Source organism: Schistocerca americana, chromosome 1 (genome assembly GCF_021461395.2).
Source record: "Schistocerca americana isolate TAMUIC-IGC-003095 chromosome 1, iqSchAmer2.1, whole genome shotgun sequence".
Classification (NCBI taxonomy): domain Eukaryota; kingdom Metazoa; phylum Arthropoda; class Insecta; order Orthoptera; family Acrididae; genus Schistocerca; species Schistocerca americana.
In genome coordinates, this window is record NC_060119.1 from 863,050,314 (window position 1) to 863,062,873 (window position 12,560).

Sequence of the window (12,560 nt, forward strand, 5' to 3'; positions counted from 1 at the left end):
GATAGGACTACGTAAAAATTGGGACTTGGTATGGGCACTGGTGACCGCATAGTTGAGCTCCCCACAAACCAATCATCATCATCGAATTTCCCAAAAAGGTTTTGCAGTTGAATGCTCTTTAGTTGTCTTGTTCTCTCAGCTTTTCTTACAAGTTTAAAACTGTTTACCACAGATATGTTAAGCAACCAGAAAAGAACTTTTCTGCGGTACTTCAGCAGTTTTGTGACAAAACTGTAACTGACAATGTAATGATCAGCTCTGCCGACAGCATCCGTTTTTGTAGTGTATGTTGTTATTACTGTAAGTTTTTCAGTGGTGTATTATCTGTTTCAGCTGTTAGTACTGTGGCATGCGTTCAGCATCAGCATGTGTGCACTTGTCGAGTCCCTTATCTTGCCGTATTAATATGATTTTTCTGTCGTCATTTGGGAGAGGTCAAAGGCCACATTTTTGTTAAGCAGAGGAAGAAGACATTCCACTGTTATTGGGTGATCATGGATGGGGTGGGTGGTGCATAACACTGAGTCCTATAAAGGCCTTTCTCCACATGAGAATTGGATTCAGCACTGTCTGAGGCTTGTGATACTCTTGCAGTGTTTGCCCAAAAAGTTCAAAATGTTTTGATGAAAAGAAAAGTGTTTCCGAAGTTTGTCCTGTACACCTTGACTTGTAAACAAAAACAATGAGGCATGGACACCAGCTGCAGCTTGATTGAAATGCAAAATAGGTCATTCCACGTCAAAACACAAAATAATTCAAGGATGTGTAAACCCTCTATCTCAGATTTTCACAAAAGGTTGCACATTTGGTTATACTTACAACATAGGAACTTCTGTGAAATTTTTTTGGTCTCAGACTATAACTTTATTTTATACTGAATTTTAAATGTAGTGATGACTGGTCTCTGCAAGAATGTCAATGCAAAATGGTACTTATCTACATAAATGCCCATAACTCAGGAGTTTATTAAGCTTTTGATCTGGAATTTTTTTTTCAGAAGTTACGTAAGGCATATAGTTAACAGACACCCAGTTATTGAAGCTGTAAAGTTACAAAGAAAATTTAAAAAAAAGGTCCATGTCATTTTTCAGGAAAATTGTGAAAATGTGGAAAAATGCTTATACCACATTTCTCCAATCTTCTTGGAAGATGATTTTGGTCTTAAATAATACCCTAGATTGTAAGCTTCCTAATAAAATAAAATTTTTAATGGGTCTCCTGCTAATTGACAAACACATCTGAAACCAAAATACTTTTTGCTGTGAAGGAAAAGGGTCATTTTAAGTAAGTTTGTTCACTCACTGTCTCACTGCCTCAGATGCAGGGGTACCAAATTAGCGTATTTAAGTATAACTCATTCTACACAGGCAAGTTAACATGAAGTATGAAAATTTATTTCCTTTCATTTGAAAATTCAGTAATTTTTAGACTATAATGTATATCGTTTATGTGTTCAGCCAATCACCTCCTCACCGTGTTCGCTCGCTAAATGGTCAGCGTGACAGATTGTCAATTCTCTGGGCCCGGGTTCGATTCCCGGGTGGGTCAGAGAATTTTCTCAGCCTAGGGACTGGGTGTTGTGCTATCCTCATCCTACCATCCTCATCAACTACAGGTCGACGAAGTGGCGTCAAATTGAAAGACCGGCACCCGGCAGATGGTCAGCCCGACAGGGGACCCTAGCCACACGATTAAATAAAACTTGCTCACAGTGATTAAAAAGTGTTCTTAGACAGCAGTAGCTGGTCTGAAACATTTATAGGCATGAAGACAATGCAACAATTGCTGACATCCATAATTGAGAGTAACTGGCTTGCAACAAGTAGTCTGTTTGATCTCAGTTGCTCTTTGTTTTTCTGAGAGACTGCTCATATCTGTTTATGTTGCGACCCTATTAAGTGAATTAGTGTTCAGTTAATTACGTTGAAAATGTGAATTCATGCACTGTTGGAAAACTTCTAAAAACACCATGTCATTTGGTAACCTATACCTTACTAAAAATAGAACAGCTGAGTGAAGACCAACGAGATTTGATATTGCTGCGATTCAGTACAAGCTTTCCACAAAATCAAGAGAATGCTATTATGTGTGGACATCACAGACGTTATTACTTAAAAAGTTTTTGAAAGTCATCGACGAACTTGTTGTGATCCTTTCAAAAAACATAGACAAACAGTTTGATAATCTTTGCGGTCTACTTGTCTTTGCCTAAAACATTAACTGCTAAAAGAATCTCTGTAAAACCAGACCAAAAACTGTGTGCAACATGTAAGTTTTGGAACAGAAAACTGACATTAATGATACAAATGAAAGTGATGCAGATGATCCAGAGGTGGCATTTCATGAATCAGTACTAAAAAACTAGGCACTCATTCAGTGTGTATATGGTATCCACCTAAATGTAAAAGTGCTTGTTGATGTGGAACGCAGTGAAGAAACATACAAAGAACTTATAAAATTTATTGTATGTAAATCTGAAAACTAAGACTGCATGCTTAATCACTGTGATAAGTGTCCCACTGATGACAAACTGTTAGAATTATTATAACAGAAAGTAGTGTACAAAGATGCTGAAGATGAAATTGATTTCAGCCAGATCATTGGGCAGAATTGGTAAAGCAGTCTGCAACTGTTGGTGAATGCATAGACCTGCTGGTAACAAATTTTCGGGCAGTTAAACCACACTCAATTATATCAAAGTGTCAGTCTAAATCATTGAAAAAACTGGAAGAAAATCTAACCCCGAAAAAAGCAATTCTGTAAATGGCCTTTGCTGAAACTGCAGTTTTGTAATTCAGAATGAAATTAAGAGTTACCACTGGACAAGAAGCAGCTGTACAGTTCATCCTGCGTGTGTTTATGTGGTAAATGAAGAAAGTAGGTAATAGTGAACCACTGCTTTATAAGTGATGATATGGAACACGGTGTAGGATTTGTAAATGCTGTCCAGAAAGAAATGGTTAAGTAGCTGGCAGAGCATTACCCACAAGTGCATTATTTCACTGATGTGCTGCACAATATAAGAATAGAAAAAGCTTTAAAAATTTGTGTGAGCACAAAAATGATTTTTTTTTATTGATGCTGAGCATTCCTCTTGGTTACCAACCACAGTAAATCTGTGCGTGTTGGTTTGGAAGAAACTGTAGAACGTATATTGAGAAGAGCTAGTCTTCAACTAGCGGATGTTGCACAAATAACAACTGCATCTGGTGTTTATTAATTCTGGAAAGCTGATACTGACAAGTGCTTTTTTTCACTTCTTACAGAAAGTCAATGTAGATTTTCTACACAAGAACCTTGAGAAGAGATTTTTGATGAACCACACAATGCCTAGTACCAGGAATTTTCACCATTACAAACCACTTTTTTGTGATTCTGTACAGATTAGAAGAAAAACTTCTAAAAAGCCTTTCTTGATTTTTTTTTTCACTCAAAAAAAATGCCCCACAAGGAACATTCTCTTGTCCTCAACAATATTCTTTTGTAGCAGCAGTATATGATGACAGGTGGTACTTTGTCTGAAAAGTCTGTAATGAAGTAGGGATGGTGAACTACTTTTTCTCCACCCACCTGGACTAGCAGTGTCTTTCTCATGGCTTGAGAAGGAAGACTCCTGTTTTGTGCCTTTGGAAAGCATTTTATGTGCTGTTGGTGTACCTAAATCAACGTCGTTAGGCAGAATGTATTACTTTAATGAAAAAGATATGAAGTTAACAGAATATAATTTGTCACAGTAGGTTAAAAACAGAGATGTTCTTAAGAAGTTTCATTGATAGTTTCAAGGATCATCACTGCTGAACATGTACATTTTAAATTAATGTTAGTGTGGCTAGAATAATTGTTGTTTAAAGATGCTAATTTGACACCCTAAATAAAGTTAACCAGTGTATTGAAAATGTTTCAACGAAATTTATAACTTTTGGCTCTGTACTTTCATGAGGCAGCCTTACTATAGATTGTCAGATTATGTAATCTGATTTGAATGATCTTCTGAACAATTATGTGATATATGTCAAATGAACATCCAATATCTATCAAAACTCTGGTGCTCCTTCTTTTTTTCTTTTTCTTTTTAAACATCATCAGAGTTTCGATAAAAATAAATCTTGTATGAGCTGTCAGAAAGTGTTTTACATATTTAAAAATCGTTGTTTGGACCACAGAAGCTTAAGTTGGTTTTTCTATATGCCTGTAAGTCAAGAATAGTTATTAACTTTTTTCCAATAAAGATACATCCCTCCTGTGACATCTAGGGAAATAGGACTGTGATGTGTTGAAAATACGAGGTGTGATTGGAAAGTTTTGAGGATGGATCTGCTACTGCTTACTAGTTTGGTGGGTAGGTACACGGAGGGTGGGGAGTGAGTCATTGCCTCGTCCTTAAATGCACTCTGACAGGAAACTGCTTTTCCTTTATTCAGTCCATTGTGGCAGGTGGTTGAGTGTGGGTCTGGTAGGGCTTGTTGCCGGATTCTGTCAGCGTGAAAATGGAGCAACGAGTTTGTGTGAAATTTTGTTTTAAAACTGGGAAATCAGCTTCTGAGACTTACGAACTATTAAAAACAGCTTTTGGAGATAATTGTATGAGCCAGTCAAATGTTTTTGTCTGGTTCAACAGATTTAAAAAATGTCCGTGAATCATTTGAAGATGAACCACGGTCCGTCCGTCCTTCCACCTCAAAAAACGAATGAAAATGTTGTGAAAGCTCACGACAAAGTGTGCTCTGATTGTAGACTTACAATTAGGGAGGTTTCTGATGATCTTAATTTAAGTTTCTATGCAATTCAGTCAATTTTAACTGAAGATCTGAACATGGGTCGAGTGTCCGCAAAATTCATTCCAAAAGTGTTGTCAAGTGACCAGACACAATACCGGCTTGAAGTGTGCCAAAAACTTATTAATCGGGCTAAAAATGACCAATATTTGTTAAATAGGGTAATTACAGGTGGCAAATCATGGGTATTTGGATATGATCCTGAAACCGAAGTGTAGTCTTCGCAGTGGAGGACTTGAAGTTCACCATGACCGAAAAAAGCACTGCAAAGTCGGTCGAAGGTGAAGACAATGTTGGAGACTTCTTCTTTCGATTCTACCGGTATTGTGCATCATGAATTTACCCCTGGAGGACAGACTATTAACCAGGAAAATGTGTCCTTGAGCGTTTGCACGAAAAGGTGCAGAAGAAAAGGCCTGCATTGTGGAAAGACAGGAATTGGGTGCTACACCATGTCAATGATCCGGCTCATCGTGCCTTCTCCATCGTTGAATTTTTGGCCAAATTCAAAATTCCTGTGCTTCCACAACCACTGTATTCCCCTGATTTGGCCCCTGCAGACTTCTACCTGTTTCCTAAACTGAAATTTGCACTGAAAGGGAAGCAATTTGACTCAATTGAAGACATCCAGGCAAATACGGAGAGCATCCATAACACATTTGAGCAGAAAAATTGACAGGATTGTTTCCAAATGTGGAAACACCGTTGGAGTCAGTGTGTTCAGCCAGAAGGGGACTATTTTGAAGAAGATGCATCACAGTAGCATGTATCACCATTGTACAGTTATAAGCTCATTCTTAAAACTTTCCAACCACACGTTGTAAGATACTGTCTGTTATTATTGTTGTTGTTGTTGTTGTTATTACTTTTATCTGAAGTAATGCAATCCAGATGACAAACTTCAGTTGCTGCAATGTGTCTGGGCTTTTTCTGGAAATTGGAAAGTGAAACATATTAAATATTTTGTATCATTTTTTGTAACTTTACTGCTTAAATAATTACATTTCTGTTAAGTATCTGCTTCTCTTAACTGATGAAAAAAAATTCCAAATCAAAAGCTTCATAAACACTGAGTTATGGGAATTTATGTAGATAAGTACCATTTTGCATTGACATTATTGCAGTGCCCAGTTATCAGAATATTACTACATTTAAAATCCATTATAAAAAAGTTTTAGCCTGAGAGCGAAAAGATTTTGTACAAGTTCTTATGTTATAAGTATAAGCAAATGTGCAAAATTTCATAAAATCTGAGATGATGGGTGACACGACCTGTGATATGATGTGGAATGACCGAAAGACCAACAATCCCTTTATGGAAAAAATCACCAGGAATGTCAGGTCTTATTGTTATACAAACCATCTCAAGATTGCGATGTGCGGAAACTCACGTGAAGTGTCAACACTTTGACGACCTAACAGACATTCAAACCAATGTGATGTGAGAGCTGAACGTCGACTAAGGAGGAGGAAAGGAGGACTTTCTTGATGGTTTCACATAGCTGTATGAATGTGGGCGGGGGGGGGGGGGGGGGAAATCATTATCATTAAAAATCACCATGTTAACATTTCTCTGTTATTTATTAATCCAGTCTTAAAACTTTTGGACTGCTGGGAATTCAGTCACAACTGGTTTTAAGTACAATATGCTGTGGCAGTTGCAAAGAATTCAAGAGAAGTTCTTTTAAAGCCTTTAAATAAAATATATCAGATTGGACAGTTTTCCAATTCTTGAAGGGAGACAGTTGTGGTCTCCTTCCCCATATCAGGCAGGATGAAACTGTCTGCAGTAGTTACCAAACTGTTGTCTTGCCAGTAGTGCTTATTTTAGATTTTCTTTGTGTGTGTGTGTGTGTGTGTGTGTGTGTGTGTGTGTGTGTGTGTGTGATTTTTGATTTACTTATAATTTTAAAGCTCAAAAGATTGGTTAGGTTCCTGTGCCTCACATTTGATTCAGAGCTATTGTGCCTATCACACCTGGAGGAGATAGGACAAGGACTGAACTGCCTTAGTCAGACCTCATGGGAAGCAGACAAGCTACATCTGATCCAAGTTTATAAAATATTGCATCCCGAAGCTAGATTATAGGTGTATGATTTAATGATCCATGTGACCTATATGCCTCATTACTATTGACACTACTTACCATGATGTTGATACCCAGTCTTTGTGAGGCTGGGGATCTGCCAGCTGCAGCTCCACGTAGTGTATCAGTTGTAAAAGCTCTTCAATGTTGCTGAATCACTGGTGTAAAAAAAATCATTGTTCACGCTATTGTGAAAACAATATTGCCTAATTGTCTGTGTGCAGTGGAACAATTTGGTACCCATGCTAAGCACTACCTAGTGGCATTTTGTATGACACACATACCAACTCCAACCTGGGGTTAGAGCCAACTGCCAATTTGCTATTGAAGAGGCCTGGATTAACTTTAAATTTAGTGATGTACAGGATTGACTGTGCTCTTGCATATTTTTTTAATTTTATTTTTTATGAAATTTTATGAGAGCACCATAACTACAGCATTATTACAAATGATTGAAGCGATTTCACAGCGCTACAATAACTTTATTATTTCAGATATTTTCACAATGCTTTGCACACACATACAAAAACTCAAAAAGTTTTTTTAGGCATTCACAAATGTTCGATATGTGCCTCTTTAGTGATTCGGCAGACATCAAGCCGATAATCAAGTTCCTCCCACACTCGGCGCAGCATGTCCCCATCAATGAGTTCGAAAGCATCGTTGATGCGAGCTCACAGTTCTGGCACGTTTCTTGGTAGAGGAGGTTTAAACACTGAATCTTTCACATAACCCCACAGAAAGAAATCGCATGGGGTTAAGTCGGGAGAGCGTGGAGGCCATGACATGAATTGCTGATCATGATCTCCACCATGACCGATCCATCGGTTTTCCAATCTCCTATTTAAGAAATGCCGAACATCATGATGGAAGTGCTCTTCCATGAGCTGTTGCAACCATGCCGAAAATTCAAAGCGTTTGACTTTGTCATTGGGTGTCAGGGCTTGTAGCAATTGTAAACGGTAAGGATTCTGCTTCAGCCTTTTCCGTAAGATTTCCCAAACCGACGGCTGTGGTACGTTTAGCTCCCTGCTTGCTTTATTCCGCGGGCTACGCGTGTAACTTGCCCACACGCGTTCAACCGTTTCTTCGCTCACTGCAGGCCGACCCGTTGATTTCCCCTTACAGAGGCATCCAGAAGCTTTAAACTGCGCATACCATCGCCGAATGGAGTTAGCAGTTGGTGGATCTTTGTTGAACTTCGTCCTGAAGTGTTGTTGCACTGTTATGACTGACTGATGTGAGTGCATTTCAAACACGACATACGCTTTCTCTGCTCCTGTCGCCATTTTGTCTCACTGCGCTCTTGAGCGCTCTGGCGGCAGAAACCTGAAGTGCGGCTTCAGCCGAACAAAACTTTGAGTTTTTCTACCTATCTGTAGTGTGTCGTGACCATATGTCAATGAATGGAGCTACAGTGAATTTATGAAATCGTTTCAATCCTTTATAATAGCCCTGTATATAGATGTATTTGCAATTGGGTCTAAACAGGAGGACCCTCTTGGCTGCCTAGTGTTTTTTACCATATGTTTTTTCAAGATTTGTTCCCCAGATAATTTTATTGTATTTGACTTGAAATTACACGCAATCAGGATGGTACTGGAGCACATGTGATGTGTTTATGTTGAGATATTATTTTTTCATGGCACTGGAGCAGATGGGATGTATTTGTGTTGAGATATTCAACTGCCCTGATTACCTGAGTGCCCTTTATTTGTTCAATGCAAGTGCCAGACTGACATGCCAAGGACATCCTTCTCCATGTAGAAAGACTGGGAAGTGAGGCATCATTCTTTGGGATACCAGAACACATGGGGATTCTGGGAAGTTAAGAGGATGTGGCTACTAAGAAGACACATACTCAAAATCCCATGCTTCACTGTACAGTTGCCTACTTGCTAGATCCTCACTGGTGAGGGCCATGCACATGTGGGAAGAATAACAGCTGGGAGTGATGGACAGTAAGCTGAGGAAAGACGAAATTTTTCTCAGCCAGCTATGGCTATGGTACAGTCTCACTTCCTGCTTCGACAAGACAACCCATCAACGTGTAGTATTTGCGGTGTACAGATTTCAGCACACCACATTTTAATTGAATGTATTTTATATTTAAATAAGAGGGCAGACATTAGTTTACCAGCCCATTTATCCTCTATTTTAGTAGATGATAAGATGAATGTATTGAAACTTTTAAAATTTTGTGCAATATCTAACTTGCTTCCTAAACTATTACAGAAAGTAAGTTTTGATGTGGTCAGGATGGCTGACTGGCTGTTTATTTTGTAAGTGATCAACAAGCTACACTTTCCGAATTTATTATTTTAGCTCTTTATTCGAGAGATCAATTCGGATTTTTACAACAAATTTCTATGTAGACAAAGTCAGCAGTTTAACATTTGCATGATTGAACTGTCTGGGTAAGTGAATGGGAGAGAGATTGTGATTTTGATTGAGTTTGTATTTCATGAATTTGTTTTAACAGTGGTCACTTCAAACTAATTAACCAGTTGTGTTCATTACCTTGTTTAGTGCTCTCATGATTTGCATGAATCTGTGATGATGTGGAAACACATCCAAATAAAATTGAATGTAATCAGCTGAGAAAAATGAAAAAAAATAGTGTTTGATATTCAGCTTTCAATTTGCTACCATATTCAGAAATATTCCTAGAAATGTTTCTAATTCCAGTTCAGTGTCATGATTGTTGTTTATTTATGGTAAGGAGCATGTAGTTTTGTTAAATCTGCAGTACTCTGCAGAAGTTCATTGTTAAATAACAGGTTTCAGACGCGCAACAAAATGACAAGATACCTTGAATGTGAACACAACTTCTCTGAACAGTAAATGTTTTTGCCTGTAAGGACTAGGGACCTGAAAAATTTGCATGTTGCAAAAAAATGTGAATATAAATGCGAATTGTGCCTCAGAATGCAAAATCGCAAAATTATCTGACAAATGCTATTTCATAGCAAATTGTATCTCGGCAAACTATTTGATCAGTGAAAGTTTGAAATAGCTTTGTTTTCTGCATATAAATATTGAAAAAGTAAGCAATTTTTGATTACTGGTATTGCCCATCATCTTGAGAAGCCCAACTCGGAAAGGTAATATCTGTAAGAATGTGTTTGCAAAATAAAATATTGACAGACAAATCAGTGCACCTGATGTTCTGATGCCATGCCAACTACAGGCAGTTGAATGGTCTATATTAAATACACACCACATAATGCAATGTATTGCTCAGCTATGGGACCATGCATCTCAGGACAAAGAAATGCTTAAGTTTGTCTGCTAGCCAAAGTCAAAATTTAAGTATAATTTGGACATTGTAATGTGGCAATTTTAAGTGGTGGGTGTTTGAAACAGCAGTTGTATCAAATATTGATAGAGATCAGGTCTGACCTTCATTGTGTACAACACTGCTGACCTCAGCAAGTAATTGTGTAGTAGCTGTTGTTGAATGCATTTTGTTATGTGTTGCTAAGTTTTCTTTTTTAGTATGAAATGAGTGAAAACATTAATCCTAGCCCATTATAGAGTTTGATTATTTCCCTCACAACACCAGAAGGGATTGGCACTCCCTGTAACCATGCATCAGTTCAGCCTTCGCAGAATTGGAGAACACCGGTGTAGGCTGGTGCCCTGTGAGGAGGAGGTGGGCCTTTTTTCCTCGTACCGCTCCTGTTCCTTCTGATGCTCATAGTTCTAATTTGTTTACAATCACAGCAGACAACCAGTCTATAATGTGCACATTCTGCACTATAGCAACCAGAAAACAAACATTTCAGTGTATTTTGACTACACTGATGTTCCCCTCCCAATGTATGAACAGATTCCCAATGTATGAACAGATTCATTTTTGTGCTAAATGCCTTGTTGGTTCTGTCTGTTGCACTTCAAGCGTGGATTGCATAGACGCAAATGACCACAAAGGGTCAAAATTAATATTGTGGAGATTTTGTAATTATCAAATTGTGCGAGAAAAGAAAAATGTCAGGAAACACTTCACATCAGAGAAACCATCAGTTCTACAGTGGGGAAAAAGCAGCTGATTTTTTTAACAGAAATAATAATTTGTTGAAAACTTAAAATAGAACCAAAAAGAGAAAAGCAGACACCATTTTGAGGAAAAAAGTGTTTGAAGATTTTTGCAAAAGCAAACATTCCTGTCAAAAAGCTTCCCTGTCACCAGAAAGTTATTTCTAATCATTAGGGCTTTGCCTTCAGGCACATAGTGTGACAACCTCTTAAATTTTTATGTTTAATAATTTACACAAAAACACAAATTTTGCCAAAAATAGAGGTTTGACTTTTCAGGTCTCTAGTAATGACATTCTTCTTGTGCCCTGCAGCTTTTCTCAGCCACCAGTTTGTCATCACTTCCTCCACCTCATTCACCACTCAATCTCAGTTTTGAGAAGGACCATCATCAGTTTTCTCCAAAATCAAATTCTTCACATTCTTTGTAATGCATTTCACACTTTGATTCATCACTCATATTTAGAAGTTTTTCAATTCATCTGACACTCAGTGCGCTTCAGCAGTAGTACCAGTTGTGCTTATGGCTGCTCTCCAGTCATTATAGAGTAGTGACAAGATTAATTGTTTCATGTTAAAACTTCAATGAAACATTGTGAAATGTTCAGATAACTTGGTTTAAAGAATGGCATACAAGGTGTCACAACATTAATGAATTGCTTGTACCATATAACAAACAATTTTGTAGAAGAAATTACATGACCCACAGGCTTAACTGTAGTACTGGAACTGGAAAATAACAACTTGTTAGTATTCCAAGCCTGCTATTCCTTGATTGATATCTATGATCTATGTACATTGACTTTCTACTTCTAGAATGATTATTTCAGGCACCAGATCAGTACTTTAGAATTAAGAAAATTAATATGCATATACTTCTATTCCTGCACATGTATTGTGCAATAAACTATGAAACAAATTGTAAGTTGTTAAATATTGAAAAAAATATTAATATGTTGCTTGTAGTATACAGAATTCTGCTGTAGTATTCCTGATGATTCCTGTAAGTTTTACGTACATTACTCCAAACACGTGACATGATTGAAGTTATTTATTTATTCACAATTATAGAAGCCTGAAGACATTCTATCTTCATTGAATAGTGGTAGATATGTTTTGCCTGCAAGGCAGAATAATCAGTCAGCATTGTAACTTTCTTACCCATTAGCTAGTTTGATTTCAGTCTTAATTTTCTTTTAAGTGCAGTTATTTTGGTTTGAGTGCTACATACAGTGTTATATAGACACCTCTTTGAACGTTGCTTGTTTGTGCTTGCAAATGGCTTATATGTAATGTTTATATGTATGCTAAAATTAGATTGTTGCATGAAGAGTCATTAAATATTTAAAAACTTGAGAAAGGTATATTCTCTGATACTTTAGTGACACCCTTCTATTGTTACTTGGCCTCATTTTTCTAGTTCAACGTTAATTGACTAGAGCTTAACACAATATGAGGTGCAGAATGTAACTAATTTGAAGTATAAATGTGGTTCATCATGAAACAGAAGATTAACATCTATTGTGGTATTTACTCACTGTTATCTTTGTTGCTAAGCAGTAGCTTTAATTGTTCTTTGTTTGGAGAGAAAGTGTAACTGCACCATTTTCAGCAAATAAATTCTATAACAGTAGTCTTTGAGGTTAAGTCTGTCACTGATC

The 12,560-nt window shown here is 37.4% G+C and overlaps 1 protein-coding gene across 3 annotated transcripts in view; it reads left to right on the forward strand.

Moving 5' to 3' along the window:
• The window catches only part of LOC124613811 (E3 ubiquitin-protein ligase Bre1), a 286,869-nt gene that overhangs the window by 30,790 nt on the left and 243,519 nt on the right, over positions 1–12,560 (forward strand). The window lies entirely within an intron of this gene.